At 45.7% G+C, this 14,791-nt stretch overlaps 1 long non-coding RNA gene across 3 annotated transcripts; it reads left to right on the top strand.

Moving 5' to 3' along the window:
- Positions 1-172: 172 nt before the first annotated feature.
- On the top strand, positions 173-4,821 carry LOC133053859 (uncharacterized). 3 transcript variants are annotated; one of them, XR_009692338.1, is made up of 3 exons: positions 173-385; positions 605-744; positions 2,819-4,821. It is a non-coding gene; the product is annotated as an uncharacterized LOC133053859 (long non-coding RNA). The 3 variants fall into 3 exon arrangements; XR_009692337.1 differs by having other exon boundaries at positions 2,252-4,821; XR_009692339.1 differs by having other exon boundaries at positions 1,430-4,821.
- Positions 4,822-14,791: the final 9,970 nt, after the last annotated feature.

Genomic DNA, 14,791 nt, shown 5'->3' with positions numbered 1-14,791 from the left:
GGGCGGCGACCAATCGGGGGTGGGAAGGGGCGGAGCGACGGGGACGGGGGTGGGGCGACGGGGGCGGGGCGGAGCGCGGCGCCAGGCCAAGTGCGGCCAAAGGTAACCCGGTCGGCGACCAATCCGAGGGCCGAGCGGCGGCCGAGAGGCTGCGGTAGCGGGGCGGGGCGGCCCCTGCCCTGTCACCTGTTCTCCCAAAGTCACCTCCTCTGCCTTCCTCTCCTCCAGGGCCGAGCTCTCCAGCCCTAAGAAACATGACAGTCACCCAGCGGACGTGTTACACGCGCAAATTCCTGGCTCGACTCCAGAGATTCTCGGAGTGTCTGGGGCAGGGGCGCAGGCATCTGCGTGACTCCGAAGTACCCTAGTGGTCGTTTCTGGCAAGGTAGGTCGCCTCTGTCTCGACCCCTTCCTGGCGCTCTCGCTTGCACAGATGACCCCCAGAGCTACAGGCCTTCGCTCTCCTGAGCTCCGGACCCAGGCTTCCAGCTGCCTGCTGGAGCGCTTTCTCACCGATGCGGCAAACGGGGCTCTCCCAAGCGGCTCGTGGCCCACCCTGTCCCCGTTCCCTTGGTCCTCATTGATTCATTCCCTCATTCAACAGAGTGTTTATTAACGGCCTGGCAGGTGCCAGGTCCTGCACTAGGCACAGAGATAAAACAGTGAACGACAGATCTGATCGTGCCCCCATGGAATTTACATTCTAACAAAGGAAAACAGACCATGGCATAACTACTGGTTGTGGTAAGTGCTATAAGGGAAATAAACTGTGGAGTGATATAACTGGGCCGGCGGGGACTTCCCCTCACCCTGTGGACAGGGTCATCAAGGAAGGCCTCTTCCCACAAGCTCAGGAGCAGGAGCGCAGGGTGCCCTATCAGTTACTAACCCTGTTCTCACTTGCTTCGCAACCAAATTCAAGCACCCTCTTCCATCGCTGGAGGGAGCACCACTTGGTAACACCCCTGTGTGTGGGGGAGGGGGGTGCCTTTGCAACACCTCTCAACATTGCAAACTGGCCCAGCAATTTGCACAGATAAATTCCTGCTGAATGGGCTAATGATAAGAATGGGTTAATCCTCCTGGGAGAGATGATTTCCTCCCCTAGGAAGTGAGGCTCCTACTGCCTTCTGTTGTTTCCTCCTCCTCGTCCCAACCCCATCCTGCATTCATGGGAGAATACCACACACCAGCCATGTCCCCCACGGAGCAAAAACTGCGGGAGGCCTGAGGAGTATGTGGGGCTTTGCTCCACTCGGATGGAAATCCAAAGCGTCCTTTGTTCAAGGGGGGAGAAAAGCCAGTGCCTGGCTGCCTAGATACCAGAACCACCCTAGAACTGTCTGGTCCAAGTGTTACGGTATAAAAAAGCCGAGGGGTAGTAGGGTAGTAGTTCTTTATGGGGCCAGCCTTTGCCCTGATCTTACAGGGCTCCTTCTGCTGAGGCACAGATACGGAAAGCTTTCTGAGGGCTTGGCAGTGGCTTCCGAGCCCACACTACTTCATCTTCACTAAGGAGGTGGCCAAGAAGCATCTCCAGCTGCTGAAAGGAGTCTGCCTAGGCCAGACAGGCTGCTCTGGTGCTTGAGCTCACGTTCCCTGTTCCACGTGCTCTCCTGTATCTGGGATACCCTGGCCTTGCAGCAGGAACCTGTCCACTGCTTAATTACTAATATTCGCTTAAAGTACAGCTCTCAATCCCTTTTCCATCTCCCTGCCTTTTCACATACTTTCTTTCTTTATTGAAGTATGGTTGAATTATAATGTGTTAATTTCTTCTGTACAGCAAAGTGATTCAGTTTTTTACATGTATACATTCTTTTCCATTGTGGTTTATCACAGGATATTGAATATAGTTCTTGGTGCTCTATAGTAGGACCTTGTTGTTCTCTGTTCTATATATACCAGTTTGCATCTGCGAATCCCAGACTGCCAATCCAATCCTCTCCCAGCTCCCTCCTCCTTGGCAACCACCAGTATGTTCTCTATGTTCTTGATACTGTTTCACAGACAGGTTCATTTGTGTTATCTTTTAGATCCCACATATAAGTGATATCATATGGTATTTGTCTCTCTCTTTTTGATTTACTTCACTTAATATGAAAATCTTTAGCTGCATCCATTCATATAATTTCCTTTTTTTCTGATAAATAGGAGGTTTTAATGTATAAAAAGTGAATTAAGCAGCTCCTGGGACACATATAATTTCTTGATTCTGCTTTTCTTTGTGTTCATAATTATCTTTCTCCAGGTGTCAACTGCCATTCTCTGCTTCTCCCTGCATATTCCCTTGGTTCAAAACACTGCCCTAATCCAAGACTGAAATTGAGAAAACAATTCCATTTACAAGAGTATTAAAAAAAGAAAAAATACTTAAGAATAAATTTAACCAAGGACATCTAGCACATGTACACTGAAAAAAACAGAACACTGAAATTAAAGAAGATCCAATTAAATGGAAAGACATTCTGTGTTCATGAGTTGGAATATTTAATATTGTTAAGATGGTAAAACTGCCCAGATGAATATGCAGATTCAGTGCAATCCCTATCAAATCCTCTTTGCAGAAATGGAAAAGTTCAGCCTAAAATTCAAAATGAAAATGCTAGAGGCCTTGAATAGCCAAAACTACTTCTTTGTTCTTTAAAAAGAGGAACAAAGTTGGAAGATTCGCACTTCCTGATTTCAAAACTCACTACAAATTTACAGTATCCAAAACAATGTGGTACTGACAAAAAGGCAGACCTATAGATCGATGGGAGAAAATTGAAAGTCCAGAAATAAACCTATGCATCTGTGGTCTGCTGATTTCTCACAGGGTTTCTATGACCATTGAATGGAAGAAAGAATAGACTTTTCAACAAATGGGACCAGAACAACTGGATATCCACATGCAAAAGAATGAATCCAGATGTCTACCTCACACCATATACAGAAATTAACTTAAAATGTATCAATGAACTAAATATAAATCTCTCAAGGGAAAATAGGTATAAATTTTCATGACATTAGATTAGGCAATAGTTTCTTAAATATGACCCCAAAAGCAAAAACAACAACATAAAAATAAAGTGCACTTTATAAAAATTAAAAACTTTCATGCATCAAAGGACATTATCAAAAAAGTGAAAAGACAATCCACAGAATGGGAGAGATACTTGAAAATCACATATCTGATAAAGATCTAGTATCTAGAATGTAAAAAGAATTCCTATAATTGGACACCAAAAAGATAAGCAACACAATTTAAAAAAAGGACACAGGAATTTGAATAAACATTTCTCCCAAGAGGATATGTATATGACCAATAAACATGTGAAAAGATTCTCAACATCAGTAGTCATTAGGGAAATGCAAATTAAAACCACAGTGAGCTATCACTTCATATCCACTGGCATGGCAATAATAATTACAAAAACAGTAACAACAGTCAAGTAAGTGTTGGTGAGGACATTGAGAAATTGGAACTGTCACACACGGTGGGGATGTAAATGGTGCTGTGCGTGTGTGTTGAGTCACTCAGTCATGTCCGACTCTGCGACCCTATGGACTTGTAGCCCACTGGACTCCTCTGTCCATGGGATTCTCCAGGCAAGAATACTGGAGTGGGTTGCCATTCCCTTCTCCAGGGGAATCTTTCCAATCCAGGGACTGAACCCGGGTCTCCTGCATTGCAGGAGGATTCCTTACTGTCTGAGCCACTAGGGAACCCCAAAATGGTGCTGCCATTGTGGAAATTATTTTGGTAGTACCTTAAGAAGTTAAACACAAGAGTTACCATATGGCCCAGCAACTCCACTGCTAAGTATATGTTCACAGTAAAACGTGAATACAAATATTCACAGCAGCATTATTCATAAAGTCAAAATTAAAAACAGCCCAAACATCCATGACTGGATGAATGGAATAAACCCAATGTCATATATCTACAAAATGGAATACTAACAACCATCAATAGATATGGAATACTGATACATGTTGCAACATGGATGAGTCTGGAAAACATTATGCCAAGTGAAAGAAGCCAGATACAAAAGACCATGTTTTGTATAATCCTATTTATGTGAAATCTCTAGAACAAGTCTATACAAAAGTCTATACAGACAGAAAGTAAATTAATGATTACCTAGCACTGTGAGAGGGGAGAATTGGGAGTGACAGCTCATGGGTGTGGAGTTCTTTTTGGCTGGTGGAAATGATCTGGAATTATACAGTGATTATGACTGCACAACATGAATGTACTAGAACCTCTCAAATTGCACACTTTAAAATGGCTGAAAGAGGCACAAACTTCCAGTTACAAAATGAATGAGTCACACGTATGAAATGTACAGTGTGAGGGATATAGTCAATAGTTATGTAATATCTTTGTATGGAGACAGATGGTAACTAGACCTGCTGTGGTCATTTTGTAGAGAAATACTGAATCGCTATGTTGTGTAATAGGAACTAACACAGTGTTGTAGGTTAATTATACTTCAAAAACAAACTCAAAGAAAAAAAAGACCAGATTGGTGGTTACCAGAGGCAGGGATGGAGGTAGTCAAAAGGTACAAAATTCCATTTGTAAGATAAAAAAGTACTAGGGCTGTAAGGTACAACATGATTAATATAATTAACACCGTTGTATGTCCCATTTGAAAGCTGCTATTAAAGAGTAAATCCTGAGTTCTCATGATAAGGATAAATTCTTTTTCTACTTCTTTTTTAATTTATATGCAGTGATGGATGTTCACTCAATTTGTTGTGGGAATCATTCCATGATGTATATAAGTCAAATCATTATGCTGTACACCTTAAGCTTCTGTCAATTATATCTCAGTGAAACTGGAAAGAAAAAAATAAAATGGTTAAAATAAAAATTAATTTTATGTTATGTGGATTTTATTAAAAAAAAAAAAAAAAAAGGACCATCTCAGAAGGATTTGCATCTCTCTAGCCAATTTCAGTTCAGAGAATCTGATTGGTCCAGCTTGGATTAGGTGACCAGGCTAGGATAAAAGGTAAATGGGACTGGGGGATGTACCCTTTTGGGAAGGGACACAGTATTCAGAGGAGAAGGTTCTGGGCTGGGCAGCTGTCCCCAAAGATATCTGTTGTTGTTTAGTCACTAAGTCATGTCCAACTCTGTGATCCCTTGGACTGTAGTCCACCAGGCTCCTCTGTCCATGGGATTTCCCAGCAAGAATACTGGAGTGGGCTGCCATTGCCTTCTCTAGGGGACATTGCCCACCAGGGATCGAATCTGCATCTCCCTCACTGGCAGGCTGATTCTTTACCACTGAGCCACCGGGGAAGCCCAAAAGATATCTACTTTTAAGTGTAAAAAAAGAGTTAAAAAAATCTTGGAAAAAAAATCACCCATAATTCTAGCATCTTAATTACGACAGTTTTTATTTCTGCAAATCCTTCCAGTATTTGTCCACAGGCCAACGCATTTTTCTGAGTTGTAATCACTGTGTTTGTGCTGTTTATTTCCTGTTCTTTTTTACTTCCCATCACATCACAAACATCTCCCATGTTTCTAAATCACCTTCATAATCATCCTTTTTAATGGCTGCATAACATTCAATTGAGTTGATGTACCATAATCTCTTAATCGCTCTGCCATTTCTGGATATTTACACAGCTTCTAATTTTTTTTCTGCTAATATATAGATCCTGCTGCAGGAAATATTTTCATGCATACTGATTTTTTCTTTACTGGAGTTGCCCAAATTACTTAAAAACGACCAAATAGGATAAAATTTCCCATGCATTGTCAAACTAATCCAGAAACCCAGAGTAGAGAGAGACTTGTAAACTCTCCAGGGCTCCCTGGGCAGACAGACACAACGCCTGGAGACCCCACCTCCCCCAGGGGAGGCTCTTCCTTCCCTCACTGCTGGTGTGTTCATGCCTGTCTCCCCACGAGCTGTTCTCTGAGGTGTCTGTGCTGTGAATATGTGAATGTGGATTTCTCCTTTGATCTGATTTGCATCCAGGTGTGTTTGGCTCAGCAGTAAAAAATCAGCCTGCACTGCAGGAGATGCAGGAGATATGGGTTCGATCCCTGGGTCAGGAAGATACCCTGGTGGAGGACATGGTAACCCATTCCAGTCTTCTTGCCTGAAATCTCCCATGGATGGACAGAGGAGCCTGCTGGGCTACAGTCCATGGGGTCACAAAGAGTTGGACATGACTGAGCACACACGCACACAGGTGGGTTGTTTTTGCTGTTACAGCGCTACCATGAACATCCTTAGACACGTATCCAGGTCCTGGGGCACATGTGTCCCTGGAGAGCTTCTCACCCTTGACACGACAGACATATTGTGTTTGTGTGACGCGGAGCCGTCCCATGCATCCTGGCCTCTATGCACTAGATACCAATAGCAGCTCCAGTGGCAACAACCAAAAATGTCTCTGGCCACTACCACACGTCCCCTGGGGAACTAATGGCTCTCAAACTGCTGCACTTCCGAATCATGTGGGGGACACTTTAGCAATCTTCCATTCCTTGTATCCGAACAAAACTATAATTCAAAAAAGTACATGCACCCCTGTGTTCATAACAGCAGTATGCATAACAGACAAGGCATGGAAGCAACCTTAAGTGTCCATTGACAGAGGAATGGATAAAGAAGATGCGCTGTTTATACATACACTGAGTTGATTAGCAACCATAATTCCATCTGCCACCTTTTGGTGGCATAGTTCCCTTTTGCCATATGTAATGTAACATATTCACAGGTCCCAGGGGTTAGGACGTGGACATATATGGAGGATGACATTCTGTGGGCACCCAGGGCAGCCTCCCTCATGACGATCACAAGTTGCCAATGTGAAAAAAGATCTCATTTCAAAACACTATTATACCATGAATCTATTTTTATTTTAAAAAACAAAGCATTCTGAAAAAAAAGTTCACCAAAATGTTAATGCTAAGTTATTTCTGGGTGATGACTCTAAAAAAAGAAACCTTAAAATATTTTTTAAAACCCTATTTTTGAGTTGCTAGACTTTAAAAAAAAAATTACAGTGCAGATGCATGACTTTTAATAGTAATAAAAAGCCACAATTTCTTCATTTCTATTCTGGGTGGGAAAAAAGAACCTATATTTATCTGGTTTCATAACTTGTGCATCTTCCAGGAAGCTACATGTCACCCTTTATTCACTGCGATTTGACAGGGTGAACACTTGGAGGTGCTGGCTCTGTGCCAGCCCTTGGGCCCCCGTGTTTGTTACAAGGATGAACAAAGCTCAGCCACTGCATCCAGACAGCTCAGGGTGCCTGAGCCATTACTTCCCGCGTTCCTGAACGTCTCACGTTTCCTGCTTTAATATTAGTAACTATATTACTCAGTTCAGTCTCTTCTTGGGAACTCAGGGTTCTCATCAAGACCCACCTTGGTGTGAAATACTTTGTGGGGTCTCAGTTCCTGTCTCTGGACATCACGCTCCTGGGGCTTATGCAACATGTGGGGTCACTCACTCCTTAGACTGAGTGGTCATAGACAGTCACCATTTCTTGCTGGTCAGTACTGATTGTGATGATATTCATGTTTCAGAGCACTGACTGCATGCTAGGAAAAGTGCAAAGTCACATGTTTCATCTCATCTAACTCTCAGATAACCCTGAAGGAGGGGCTTCATTACTTTCCCATTTCACAGATGAGAAAACTGAGGCTCGGGCAGGTTAGTAATGTGTTCAAAGTCACACAGCTAGTTAGTGAAGTGTCAGTCACCCCATTTCTGGCCAATTCCAAGGCATAAGGTATTCATCTCTCCCCGATATCATTTCCTACGTGCAGTATATAATCCCATGGATTGCAGCATGTTCCAAAGACAGTGGAGATAATTCCTATCCTCCTAGCTCTAGCTCTCCTCTCCGTGAATCTGAGTGGGCATGTGTAGTAGCCGTGCAGGTCATTGCTCAGATCTCCCTTCCTTGTTCAGCTACAAGGAAGACTGTAGCTGGTGCTTGAAACTGTTAGTGCCTGCACTGCACACTTCAGCTTTTGAGCCAAGGCCACACTCTTCCTGGGCGGCCCTCTTCCATGACTCAGCAGGGCAGAGGTCCAGGGCTTGGTGTTTCCCCACTTGGGGAAACCCCCAGCAGACAACCTTCCGTCCTGAGTCAGGGGAGGCAGGGTTGGCCCCAACTGTCCCATGTGCACCAGCCTCAGTGGCTCTTCCTGCCCCATCCTGCACACTCCACCCTCTTCCCTTCAAAGGTGTCAGATCTACACTGTGGTCTGAAGCCTTTCCCGGCCCCATTTTGCCTCCTCCCGTTCTCTCTCAGATGCTACCCACAGCAGACCTCTTGTACTCTAAGCTCCATCCCAGTGGCTGCTTGTCAGAGAACTCATCTGACACAGCGGAGTGCTGTCAAAAGAATGGGGTGGAAGTGTTGCTGCATGATTTCCAATACTGGGGCATAAAAGGCCAGGCAGCCTCCTCGTTGTTCACTGGAACACTCGCTCTTGGAGCCTTCAGCTGCCATATTGTGAGGAAACCCAAGCCAGCCCATGTGGAGACACCACATGGAGAAGCGCCGAGATGACATGAAAGGGGTGGGGGAGAGGAAGAGGGGGAGCGGGAGAGAGGAAGGGGGAGGAGTAGAGAGGGAGGGGACGGGGAAGGGAGGAGGGGGAGACAGCAGAGAGATCGATGTGCTTGGCCAGCCACCATTTACTCCAATCTCCTGCTGTTCTTGGAGGAGGAAATGGCAATCCACTCCAGCATTCTTGCCTGGGAGATCCCACGGACAGAGGAGCCTGGCGGGCTATTGTCCATTGGGTCGCAAAGAGTCGGACGCGACTGAAATGACAGCACACCTGCGGTTCTAGTTCTGGCCATCGCTGGATTAAAAGCACACAAGAGCCACCTGCCCAGACAAGCCCTTCCCCAGTTCCTGACCCACTCAGACAGCAAGAGGCAAACTGCCATTGGTGGTCTCAAGCCACAAAGTTTTGACTCAGTTGTTACGCAGCAACAGATAACTGGTATGAGCACTCTGTGGACAGAAGTGTGTGAGGCTGAGGCCTGTCACTTTCCAGAATACTTCAGCACCTTTGCTGCTGACAGCTTGGCACATCGTAGGTGTTCAGCATACATCTGTTACTGCTTTGCATGTTCAATAAGATTATAAATATGGACTGGATCCGAGCTGCCTAGAAAAACATGTGTAGCTTTGAAAACATTTCCTTTCTAATTAAATTGTGGTAAGGATTCATTCTAAGATGCCCTCCAAACATTTGTTAATTAGAGAAACAGAAGATGCTTCAGAGAATTGGGATTAAATGATGAGACTGAGACTCAGAATCATGAAACTTCTAATGTCAAACAAGCAGAACCTGACCAACGTCTCTATGCGGATGAATGCAACTGAAATAGGAAAGAAAAGTTGTTCTTGGGTATGGCCCATCCCAAATCCTGACATAGGCTGTGATATCTTTAAAAAGGGTGGGACAAGAAGAAGGGAAAAGAGAAGAAAGAAATAGGCATGATATAGTGGAAAGTTCTGGGCCCAGAAACACATGGCTTCAGACACTGATGGTTTGTCTGGTTTCAGGGAAATTCTTAACCTTCACTGGGTTCGGTTTTCTCATCTGTAAGTGGGGAATAAAAACAGCAATACCTCCCTTAATGGAAAGTTGTGGGAATTCAATGAGATATGCATGTGAAGAGATATGTTGCCCACAAAGTACTTTACACACGGAAGCTTTGCTCAGTTAAAACTACTAAGAGGAGATATTTGTCTTCCTGTTGTAAGGATCCCTTGTCAGGTAGCTTAGGAAACAGATACTGTAGTATCTGTTCAGAAACACGAAGGTTTCTGAGCTGGACACATCTGGGTTTAAATCCCATCTTCACTGATGTAAATGTAACGTGGTTGGTAAACCTGTTGGCAGAATCTACTGGAACTGAATGACCCGGAAATTCCCTCCCAGGTGTGTACCAAACAGAAGCGCTCAGCGTGTTCACCAAAAGGCACATGCTAGAATGTGCACTGCAGTCTGGCAGTTTAAAAGCCCAGACCTGGATGCGACCCAAACGCACATTGCATTTGCCTTCTCCTGCTGCATAATGAATGGCCACAAAATTAGTGGCTCAAAACGACATACATTATTGATCCACAGCTTCTGTGAGTCAGGAATTTGGGCTTTGCTTCAGAATCTCAGAAAGCTCAGTCAGGTGTCTGCTGGGCAGTGGTCTCATTCCAAGGTTCAACTGGGGAAGGGTTTACCTCTGAGCTCAAGAGCTTCCAATGTGGTCACTGGCAGAGTTTAGATCTTAGTGGCCGTAACCTTGAGGCTTCAGTTTCTCACAGGCTGTCGGCTGGAGGGTATCCTCAGTTCCTTGTCACACGGGCCTCTGCAGAGCCAGCAAGAGACAGAGTCTCCTTGCAAGATGGCAGTCACCAGCCTACATAACCAACAGATGTGAGGGAAGTCTTGTTGTATTCTATTGGCTACAACTGAGTCAGAGAATTGAAGTCTTCCAACTGTGGTGCTGGAGAAGACTCCTGAAAGTCCCTTGGACAGCAAGGAGATCAAACCAGTCAATCTTAAGGGAAATCAACCCCGAATACTTGTTGGAAGGACTGATGCTGAAGCTGAAGCTCCAGTATTTTGGTCATCTGATGTGAACAGCCGACTCATTGGAAAAGTCTCTGATGCTGGGAAAGATTGAGGGCAGAAGGAGAAAGGGGCATCAGAGGAGGAGATGGTTGTGTGGCATCACTGATGCAATGGACATGAACTTGGGTAAACTCAGGAGACGGTGAGGGACAGGGAGGCCTGGCCTGTTGCAATCCACAGGGTCACAGAGAGTTGGACATGACTGGGCGCCTGAACAACAACAACAACAACAATTGAGTCAGATACCCTGCCCACTATTAAGGGGAGGGGGTTAGAGTCTGTCCATCACTCCTATCAATAGCAGAATGGATACATGAAGCGTGAAATGTAATACAGTGGGATACTCTGCTGCAACGAGAATGAGCAAATTCTGCCTCATGCAACAATATGGAGAAATATCCAAACACAGTATGGAGTGAAAGAAGCCAGACACCAATGAGTGATGGTGAAACAGGAAGGAAGGGGGCATAGAGCCATTGAGCATATGACAGAAAACTGATTAGAACCAACTAGGCACAGGGTAGTAGAAGATTCGCTTTCCAGGGGACTTGGAGCGTCATTGTATGCTCACTGTAACACATCAGTTAAATGACATACTCACAGGCATCGGGACATTTCCAGGGCCCGTCTATAAAGGGCCAAAAAGTAGGTGGTAGCCCAAATTCCTGGAAATCACCACCCCTTCCCCCCAAATAGTTGGAATAATCCTCCTACTCATTAGCTTATGAAATTACTCAACCCCTAAAAACTAGCCACCCCATATTTCAGGGCCTCTCACTCTCCAAGACGGCCCATTCTCTGTCTGTGGAGTGTTTGTCTCTAAACAAATCTATTGCTTATCTCTCACTTTGTCTCTCACTGAATTCTCTCTACGATGAGACATCAGGAACCTGAGCTTCAGTAGGTCTTGAGACCAGGTGTGATCTCAGTTAAAAGACTGTGGGTTCAGGTCCCATCTGAGTTGTGTGGTTTAGATTGCATTGTATAAAGTTCAATAACTGTCAAAACCAACCACTGCTGTCAGAAGCGAGGACGGCGGTCACCTGGGAATGTGGGAAGACGGATGACTGGGATGAGATGTGCCTGGGGCTTTGGCGGTGGTGGTGGGGGTTGTGTTGTTTCTCGGCCTGGACGCGGGCTGCAGGGGTGAGGTCATGGGCATGGAGCATGTTCATGGCGATGTGTCCCCTCCCCTGCCTGGACCATGCCTCCCCACTTGTCAGATGGCCAGCTCCATCACAGCCTTTAATCTCCCAGAGGCCTACCCTTATCAAAACCACCTCCTTGAAGCCTTTAGTTTCCACCATAGCACACCTATCACAAATACGCAGTTAAGCTATTGATTTATTTTCAATTTGACTTTTGTCTCTCTCTCCCCCACTCGGACGTCGGCTCCACAAAGCAGGGACCACACGTGTCTTGGCTTTCTGCTGCAAGCCAGGATCACAGTATTCTAGTGCTGGCCCGTGGTATTTGTTGGCAACATGCAGTCCTCTTCCAGTTCACGTGTCCCGTGAGGGACACACCAGCAGAGGCTGAGTGGCATCTCTGAGCCATTTCCAGATGCTGAAGCCTGGGAGCAGCCCTCATTCCATCAGCCATGGCCAGACGAGCTGGGCGCGAAGCACTGCTTTCCGAAAGCAGTGGAAGGAGATATAGAAATGGCTCCAAGGACATCTCCCCCAAACCTCCCATTACACATTTCTTCATCCTCTGAGCCTGAGCCAACCCCTCGCCTCCCTTTGCAAATTGGGTTTCTTGGGACAAACGGCATTGCTCTGTGTGTCTTCTCCCGCCAGGAGGCAGTGACAGGTGGCCGGCACCCAGCTCGTCTGCACAGGCTGCCGGCAGCAAGGACTCTGCTCCACGCTCTCCCCAGCACCTGGTTGTGTGCGTGAAAGGGGAGCGCTGTCACCATGGGACGGGACATCAGTTTTCTGAGTTGATATCCTTCCTGACAGATGAAGGGCAAAGAGAAACAAATCTGCTCCTTGCGCTGAAAGTTTCATTCCAGCTGTAGACTTTGCCAAAACGGGATGAGAAATGGCAGGAGTGAAAAAGCAAAGCAAGCGAATGAAAAATAGTGGGCATTCTCTTTTCTCAGCATCACCCTCTGTGTTTTCAGCTGCCAAGCACAGGGCTGCCCTAACCCAGGGCATTGATTCAGTCACAGAAATGCTGGTGTGCAGCCACCAGAGGGATCGTTCTGAAGTTCTAAATGACTCCATCGCTCTCCTGCTCAGAGCCTGTCAACACTCTCAGTCGCACAAAACAGATTTTTCAGCACCGGTTCAGAATTACGGCATTTGCGGTTTGGAGCAGTTGCAAGTTGTATTCCAAATCACGTGTTACTAAGAAAAGTTAAATCATGGCTGTTTTCATATGACTTAAAAACATTTTTGTTTTTAAATTAGGAATTTCTGAAAGGTCTCTATAAGAATGTTTACAGGGCTTCACTGGTAGCTCAGTGGTAAAGAATCTGGACCAATGCAGGAGAGACAAGGGTTGGAGCCCTGATCCAGGAAGATTCCACGGACTACAGAGCAACTAAGCCTGTGTGCCACAACTACTGAGCCACTGCTCTAAAGCCCGGGAGCCGCAACTGCTGAGCCCACATGCCATAGCTACTGAAGCCCGCACGCCCTAGAGCCCATGCTCCACAACGAGAGAAGCCGCTGCAGGGAGAAGCACACACACCACGGCTAAGGAGCAGCCCCTGCTTGCCATGAGAGCCAGCGCAGCTAAAACTAAATAAATAAAATTATATATATATATATATATATATAGTGTTTCTAATAGCACAAACTGTAAATAGCCCAAGTATTAATCAGCATGAGAGTGATAAACTGCAATCTATTCATACAATGCAATACTACTCAGCACCAAAAATAAAAAGAACATGTTACAGGGGCCTCCCTGGTAGCCCAGTGGGAAAGAATCCACTTGACAATGTAGGAGACACGGGTTTGATTCCTGCTCCAGGAAGATCCCACATGCCTCGGGGCAACTAAGCCCATGGGCCATAAGTACTGAGCCTGCGCTCTGGAGCCCGGGAGCCCCAACTGCTGCAGCCCGAGATCCCTCGAGCCTGTGCTCCGCAACAAGAGAGGCCACCACAATGAGAAGCCTGCGCACAGAAACTAGAGAAAAGTCTGTGCAGCAGTGAAGACACAGAACAGCCAAGAATAATTTCAAAAATAAATAAAATTTTAAAAAGTTACAAATCAATGGGTAAAAAACACCCAGACACAATGACTATGTGATGAATATTCCATTTATATCAATGAAATAAATGAAAGATCAGGAAGAACTAATCGATAGCAACAGAAGTCAGAACAGAGGTCACAGCAGTGATGGTGGGGTGTGTGTGTCTGTATTCCCTGGGACGGGAGTCTTTTCAGACGGCAGAAAAGCTCTGTATTTTTATTGGAGTGGATTACACAGATGTATGTGGAGAAACTATAGATTGTAGATTTAAGCTTCAAGCATTGTAGCCCTGTAGAAACAGTAGGATTGCACTGACCCGCATATTAACCATCATATCACTCTCAGTTGCATTCTGAGACACTTTTGGGGGGATGAGGAGAAGAAGGGGTGATGTGTTCAGAGTGAGTCTGGGATGCGGGGTGCCTGCCCAGGCTGCACTGCCTGTGGGGATGCTGCCTGCCTCACTGCTGAACATCTGGAACCTCTGACCTAGAGAAAGCCCTCTGTGACCTGGCCACTTCCCAGCACTGCAACGCCACCACCTCCAGCTCCCCAAACACTCCCTGAGGTTTGTGATTTCCAGAACCATAGGGGAATACATTTCTGTTGTTTAAAACCACAGCTTCCCTGCTGGCTTAGATGGTAAAGAATCTGCCTGCCATGCAGGAGACCTGGGTTTGATCCCTGGGTTGGGAAGATCCCCTGGAGAAGGGACTGGCAACCCACTCCAGTACTCTTGCCTGGAGAATCCCATGGACAGAGGAGCCTGGTGGGTTACCGTCCAAGGGGTCACAAAGGTCGGGCACGACTGAGTGACTAACACACACAAGTCTGTGGTAATTTGTTATTGAAGCCTTAGGAAACGGATACAATTATTGTTATTATTTTTCGTATGTCCTTTTTTGATTTTTTTTTTTTTTTTTTTTGGTCTTCCTTCAAGAAGACCAATGTCAAGAA

The sequence above is a fragment of the Dama dama genome, chromosome 4, assembly GCF_033118175.1.
Source record: "Dama dama isolate Ldn47 chromosome 4, ASM3311817v1, whole genome shotgun sequence".
Taxonomy (NCBI): Eukaryota; Metazoa; Chordata; class Mammalia; order Artiodactyla; family Cervidae; genus Dama; species Dama dama.
The sequence above is the reverse complement of the archived record's forward strand: the minus strand, read 5'-3'. Positions and strand labels throughout refer to the sequence as shown.